Source organism: Miscanthus floridulus, chromosome 9 (genome assembly GCF_019320115.1).
Source record: "Miscanthus floridulus cultivar M001 chromosome 9, ASM1932011v1, whole genome shotgun sequence".
In the NCBI taxonomy this organism is placed as follows: domain Eukaryota; kingdom Viridiplantae; phylum Streptophyta; class Magnoliopsida; order Poales; family Poaceae; genus Miscanthus; species Miscanthus floridulus.
This window is the reverse complement of record NC_089588.1, coordinates 105735878-105743358: the sequence shown is the minus strand read 5'-3', so window position 1 is coordinate 105743358 and position 7481 is coordinate 105735878.

The following is a 7481-nucleotide window of genomic DNA, read 5'->3' as shown; positions in this document are numbered from 1 at the left end:
CTTTGATCACTGAATCCGTACCACCTGAGCTCAAAGAAGAGATTGATGATTTTCAACTAGAGATACTACCGCATAGCTTGTTGAATGAGCTCCGCATATAGTATGATCTCACAGATCGCATCCGTCAAGCTCAGAAAAGTTGTGAAGAGATTGAGTATCTCCGTGGTCTGATGAAACTAGGCTACAAGACCAACCACCAAGAAGATGAACAAGGAACCATCTGGTTCAAGAACAGAATCTGTGTTCCATCTGACCGAGCACTACGAGAGGAAATTCTGTCAGAAGCTCATGATTCCAAGTACTGTATTCACCCTGGAGGTTCAAAGATGTATCAAGACCTGAAGAAACACTTCTGGTGGAAAGGTATGAAGATAGACATTGCAGGACATGTGGCACGTTGTGACACCTGCAATAGAGTCAAGGCTGAACATCAAAGGCCTGCAGGTTTGCTAAAGCCTCTTGACGTTCCCGAGTGGAAATGGGAGAGCATATCCATGGATTTCATAGTTAGATTGCCCTGATCACAGAAAGGCAATGATTCCATCTGGGTGATTATTGACCGTTTGACCAAGATTGCTCACTTTGTACCAGTTAAGACCAAGACCAATGCAGAAAAATTAGCAGATCTATATGTTGAGCATATTCTCAGACTGCATGGAGCTCCCTCAAGTATCGTATCTGATCGTGGCCCTTAGTTTGTGTCCCGATTCTAGGAAGCTCTGCACAAGTCCATTGGAACCAAACTTGATTTTAGTACCGCTTATCACCCATAGACTGATGGACAGACAGAACGAGTAAATCAGATCTTAGAAGACATGCTTCGTGCTAGTGTACTGAATTATGGCTCTGATTGAGAGAAATGCCTACCTTATGCAGAGTTCTCTTACAATAACAGCTACCAAGCCAGTATCAAGATGTCGCCATTTGAAGCTTTGTATGGCAGACCTTGTAAGACACCTTTGATGTGGTCCCAACCAGGAGAAAGATCGTTCTTTGACTCCGCCAAGATTCAAGATGCCGAAGAAGGAGTTGCTCAAGTGAAGGAGAACTTGAGAATTGCTCAAAGTCGATACAAGAGCTATGCTGACAAAAGGAGAATAGAACTTGAGTTCAATGTGGGAGACTTCATCTATCTCAAGATATCCCTGTTACGTGGAACCGTCAGATTCCATGTGAAAGGAAAGCTTGCCCCTAGATTTGTTGGCCCATACAAGATTTGCAAGAGGATTGGGAAGCTCGCCTACAAACTTGAGCTACCTGAGGAATTGGCGGGTGTACATCCCGTATTTCATATTTCATAACTACGCAAGTGTTTGAGAGTGCCCGATGAAGTAGTTCCAACAGATACACTTGACGTTCAAGATACACTTGAGTATAAAGAACATCCTATCAGAATTCTGGGCAGAGATACCAAAGAAACCCGAAGCAAGACTATTCCTATGTGCAAAATCCAATGGAGCAATCACACTGAGAGAGAAGCAACATGGGAGAAAGAGTATGACCTTCGGCTACACTATCCTTATCTTTTTGAAGAGTATGTTATGCTTTAATCTCGAGGACAAGATTCTGTTAAGGGGGTAGGACTGTAACAACCCAAAAATCCATACACTAAAAATGCCAACTACAAAAAAAAAATTTCTGAAAAACTCCCATGTGTTGATGACTGTCATGTATAGAAACCCAACATAAGAGATGCATTAGGTCTAACCCCAACCTAAGTCATAACACATAAGCATGACATGTCATTAGTTAATTATGTTTAGTTAAATTCTAACAAATAAAGTATTGCATACATTGTTAATTCAAAATGTGATTTGGATTTCCATTTGAGTTATGATATGCTTAAAAACTCCAATAAATTAGGTGCACCAATTTGGAATTCAAGATTCTAGAACCAAATTCGAATTCAAACAAAAGAGAAGAAATGAATAACAAAATAGAAAAAGAAGAGAAATGATGTAGGCCTCGCAAGCTGCCTCGGCCTGCTCGGCCCATGCCAGCCAGCCAGCCCAACCAGCCCGCCAACCCTTCCCGTCTTCCCAGCACGCGCGCGGCCCACAAGCCAGCCCAGCGCGTCGCCCACGCCCGCGCACCCGTCTGCCTCACTCGCAGCCACTGCCTGCTAGACCCCGCATGTCAGCCACCCCCGTCTATAGTGTTGTCTTCCTCACCCACGCCTCAACCGCCTACGCGACCGGCGCCCGACAGCGGTGGCAGGGGTGGGCCAGGGGGTCACGCCCGAGGCATGGCCTTGTCCCCTTGGCGCCGCGCCCACGCAACCACGCACGGCCGTTGGATGAGATGCATGCCTCCGATCCTCCCCAATCTCCAGCCGTCGAACGTCGGGCTCCATGGCCAAGCTCGGCTATAAGAGCCCCCAATCCCGGTTGCCCTAGAGCTCATCCCATCGCCCTGCCGCCACTTGGTGGCCAACCACTTCACACCGAGAGTAGAAGGCTGAGGAGGAGTTCGAGAGAGGAGAACGGAGCCACTGTCGGAAGGAGGACCGGGAGCACACCAGAGTTCGGAGCACCGCCACGGATCAAACCGGAGCGGACCACACTGCACGGCACTGCTTCCGGAGCTACACGGCCGCAACTCGTCACTGCACCGCCATCCTCTCTTCCACAGCACCCACGGTGAGCCCCCGATTCTTCCCCTGCTCACCACCGGACCTTGCTACTTCAGCCATGGCACTCCATACCGTGAGCGCGTAGGCCAAGGCCATCCCCGGTCTCTAGGCACACAAGCACAGCACACCCACGCGCACGTCACGACCACCCCCGAGCCCTTGGACGCTGTAGACCTCTCCAAGTCCCACGGACACCATAGCCGAGCACGCATGTCATGATCACGACACCACCGTCATGGCGTAGCCACCACCGGAGCACCAAACCACCTCCGAGCACCAGACCACCTCCGAGCACCAGACCACCGGTCCGAGCACCAGACCACCAGTCCGAGCACTCGACCACCGGTCCGAGCACCAGACCACCAGCCAGAGCACTGACCACCGTGGCCAGTACTGCTGGGAGCACCTGGCACCTCCTTGACTCGCCCGTCCTGTTCGCTGAAGCCACGGGTAACTCACACGCACGCCGTGACCGCCCCGCTGGAGCCCCATAGTGACCCGCGCGCCTCGTCGTCGTCATTATGTCGCCGTGGCCGCTGGGAAGACCCTACCGGCCACCTAGAAACTAGAAGTCCTGCCCTGAGCCCTAGACACCCTTGCCGCGTCCACACGGATCCGTAGGAGCCTACACCCCGCACTGTGATGCACCTCCAAGGCCATAGCCCCCACACCGACGCCGCCGACATGATCGGAAGACCGCCGCCGTGGCCAAAGCCACCGGAGGCCCTAGAGGACCCCTCGACCTGCCCAACATGCCCGCTGGAGCATTGTGGCGCCCACGCGCACCACAGAACCGGCCAATGCCGCTGCACCCGTGCCATTTCCGCACGCTGGTTGTGCTCGAGCCGCCGTTCGCCATGACCAGTGACTTAGGAAGCACCATCCATCGCCCTGACCCCACCGTTGCAGTCGCCATGGCGCTGGGAGGCTTTTCCCCACCTCAATTGGATGCCTGAGCCGTTGCGGGAGCTCGCCGGTGAGCACGTCGCCGGCGGGAGCGCGCCGTGGAAGAAACAGAGGAGAAGGGGCGAGTTGAGCAGCGCAGCCCTGCACCCGGTGCACATGAGCCAAGCCAAGGGGAAATGGTAATGGACTCGGTCCACCATGGACCGTGAACCACGATCACACCCACAGCCTGGAAGCAAAGCCCAGTAGGAGCCCACGGCGGTAACGTGGCAGCGTCACAGCTTGCCACGTGTCCGGCCCGGCCCGGCCCACACCGGCCCAACACGAGCCCACCAAGGCCTGTTTGAGACCCGGCCTATATTGACCATTGACCGGTCAACGTTGACCTGGCCCCACATGTCAGTGACACGGACACTCTAGACCCACACATCAGACGCTGACGTCATACTGACGTCAGCTGGGCCCCACCTATCAGTACCAGAACCGGGACGATGATGTCATGCTGACGTCATCATGCCACGTGGACCAGTCACAAGCGTGACACGTGTCAGCCCCGAATTAATTCAGCCTTTTTCCATTTTCAGAAATGAATTAAACTTCGGAAATTCATAACTAATTCATACGACCTCAGAAAAATACGAAACCAGGATCAAAATTCATCTATAATCAAGCTCTACGCAATAAACCCATGTTTGAATGCATTTGGCTCTTATGAATTTCCATTGCTTCTTTGTGCTATTCTATAGACATCGCTAACGCGACTATAATACGAACGATGCAGACTCGGAGGAGAACCTGACGGACGAGGACCGTGAGTACCGTGAGGAGAACGGAGACGACTACACTGAAAGTGCCACATCCCACCCAATCTTGTAGCACCTATTACGCATGGCTAACATAGAACTGCTATCGCTTTACTTACTACTACAATCATATTATGTTAGGACTTGCATGGTAGTATGCTTGCTTGATGGCCTTTACCTTGACGCAACCTTACCCCTGCATACCCTGTTATTAGGCTAGACACATGCTTACTGCTATATTTCAAATGCTTATACTTCTACTACGCTTATACTACATTAATTCGTGGTGGAAACGGGTGTTATCTGGATTACGGGGAGAGTGTTGCGTGTGTGACTTGGGTGTGTGGAGGGTGAGGGTTGTGTCGACCAAATTGGAGTATACGACAAGCCTAGGGCAAGTCTTGCCGTGGGGTGCTACCTGGGCACCCCTGGAATGGATACATGTGGTGGGTAAATGGTATATGAGATGGTCCTGGGTGTGAACCTGTGATGGGAGGAGCCTGGGATGGAGGTGCTTTGGTGGCACGGTAAATGGAAACCATGATGAAGACATTCTAGCTTGGTCAACCATAAGGACTTACTAGTACTCAGATTCACCGGGAAGCCTTACGTACCACTCGCCCTATATGGTGCGGGGCGGCCGGACTATTTGGTAGGATATTGCCACTACTGCTAGGTTGATAGCGGACAGTGTAAGGAGGTACGGGGTGCGGAGGATTTCCCCCACACCCTTCCGAGACTTCATGGAGACCTTGTGGACCCGGCTCATGACTCACAGTTTCAGCCACCCCAGACTGCACTTGGGGTGTACCAGGGCTGAATGGTAGAGTGGCATTATCCTAAGCTAGCAAGCGGCCAAAATCAGCCCAGTTGACGACAGTCAGCGAGGAAGGTGGATCTTGTGGTTATGTAAAACCTCTGCAGAGTGTATGGTTGATCGATCGATACATGCGCTGACTTGTCGGCTATGGACCTTTCCTGGGTTTCGCTTAAACTAGATAGTGAGATGAGTCCTTCTCTTCTTCCCCTGGGAGTGAGTGCTCGGTCGTAGCCAGGGGCTACGGGCCTTGAGACAGTGCCGAGAGGGAGTTGGCCTATCGACTGAGCGATGGTATGGTTATAGTATGGTGATGGTGTGGAAATGATGGTAAATCGATCCCAGGATCGAAACCCGGCTCGGAAAAGGGAATGGGGTGGAGTGTGTGTGAGAATGGTGTTAAAACTTGACAAACTATTATTATTTGCTTGATATGCTAATGCTTAGGAAACCCCAGCTTTATAGGTTCCTTTGACTATGTCCAACTTGCATCCAATTTCCACAAAGCAATGCTCATAGGGATGGGAGTGGCCAGTACAAATCGTACTGATAAATTTTGGCACACAGGTTCTGCTGAGGAGTATAGCTCCGAGGAGTTTGACGGATAAGGGGTTTGTGCCTACGCTCGAGTTTGGCGATCTTATCTTCAAGCTGTTCTGAATGAATGCTACTTTTGATTCCGCTAATGCGGCGATGTAATAAATTATGTAATTCCGCACTATTTGTACTCTGATGTTATCGTTGTATGGATGCGATATTCGACTGGAATTTGGGTAATATGATCTACAACGGTCTTATTACACATCGACGCTGTGGATTTCCCTTCGTAGAAATCGGGGTCGTTTCACCAGGAAGGCGCTAGTCCTTGCGCCGTCGTCTCCGACGCAGCCGGCATGACAGGAGAAGGAGGCAAGGAAGGTGCTGGTCCTTGCACCGTCGTCTCCATGGATGACGCAGCCGGCACGAGAGGAAGGAGGCCAGGAAGGTGCTAGTCCTTGCGCCACCGTCTCCATAGACGACGCAGCCGGCATGATAGGAGGAGGCCAGGAAGATAATTTGTCACCATCCCTTGCACTAAAGTGTTCAGTGTCAAAACAACTTCTTGTTCAGTTGGAGAAAGCCATCGATAATTTGGATTTGGATGTGGATAATTCTCTAAGCGAGGAGCAAGAAAAAATATATGAGGTTCCTTTAGTTTCGACTAACTGTGACACAGACACATTGAAAGGACCAATATCATTTAGAGTTCCTCGGGTCGTAAAAAGCGTAAAGACTAAACGGCTCCAAAGCGCAGTTGAAAAGAACAAGGAAGAAGAAGAGAAGTGCAAAGAAAAAAGGTGTTTCTCCTACCCATTGTTAGCTCCTTTTGTTTCTGTCATGACTACTTCTGAACTGATTTTTTTAATTTCATTATATATATACATATATATATATATCTGCCTATAGGAAAAACTCCAATTGATGTTGTAGAAAATACAGATGGTGCTGATCCAGATCACCTGATCCTAAGACATGACTTATTTTTCCATTCCTTTTTTTCTTAACTTACTTCGTGGCAATTTTTATGTACAGTTTCATATTCTTTGACACAGGGACTTCAACCTGCTGCTATCGACATATCTCATCCTTTGATCCAAGAAGAGTATGCTAATGCCACAATGCCAGACTTTCAAATTTATGGGAATTCTTCTACAATGGACGCTCCTTATATCCAAGGAGGATATACAAATCTCTTATTTGGAGTTGATGAAGCTGCTACAATGCATTCAACTGCTAGGAAATTACATTTTAGTGGAGTGTCAAATCATGAAAATAAGTAACATATCTGTGTTGCTTTGTAAAAAATTATGGAATGTTAGTACTGAATTGTTTATGTTTGTTTCCAGTAATGCTACAGCTTTGAACTGTTTTTGTATCAGTAATGTCAGTCTTGTATCTATTTCACAAATCAATATCACATTCCAGACTTGACAATCCAGACTTGAAAACCATTCAACATGGCATGTGTATTTCACATTCAGAAGAACTACATTGCACACCAATCATGTCAGACCATTTACAGATAGGTCATTTGACACAACAGGTATCAACACTGATCCTATCAGTGCAAATCTATATCTATTTTGCACCATATTTACAGATATGAGATATCTCTATTTGACACAACAGTTATCAACACTGAGACCTTGCAAACCTCTCTGTATACAGAACCTGACTCCCTTGTGCTCTGTCCAAGTATACCAGTTCAGTAAGAGAAGCTGGGAAGATATTGGGAATTCCAGATATTGAGCTCTCATACAATTATTCTTGTTCAGTTATACAC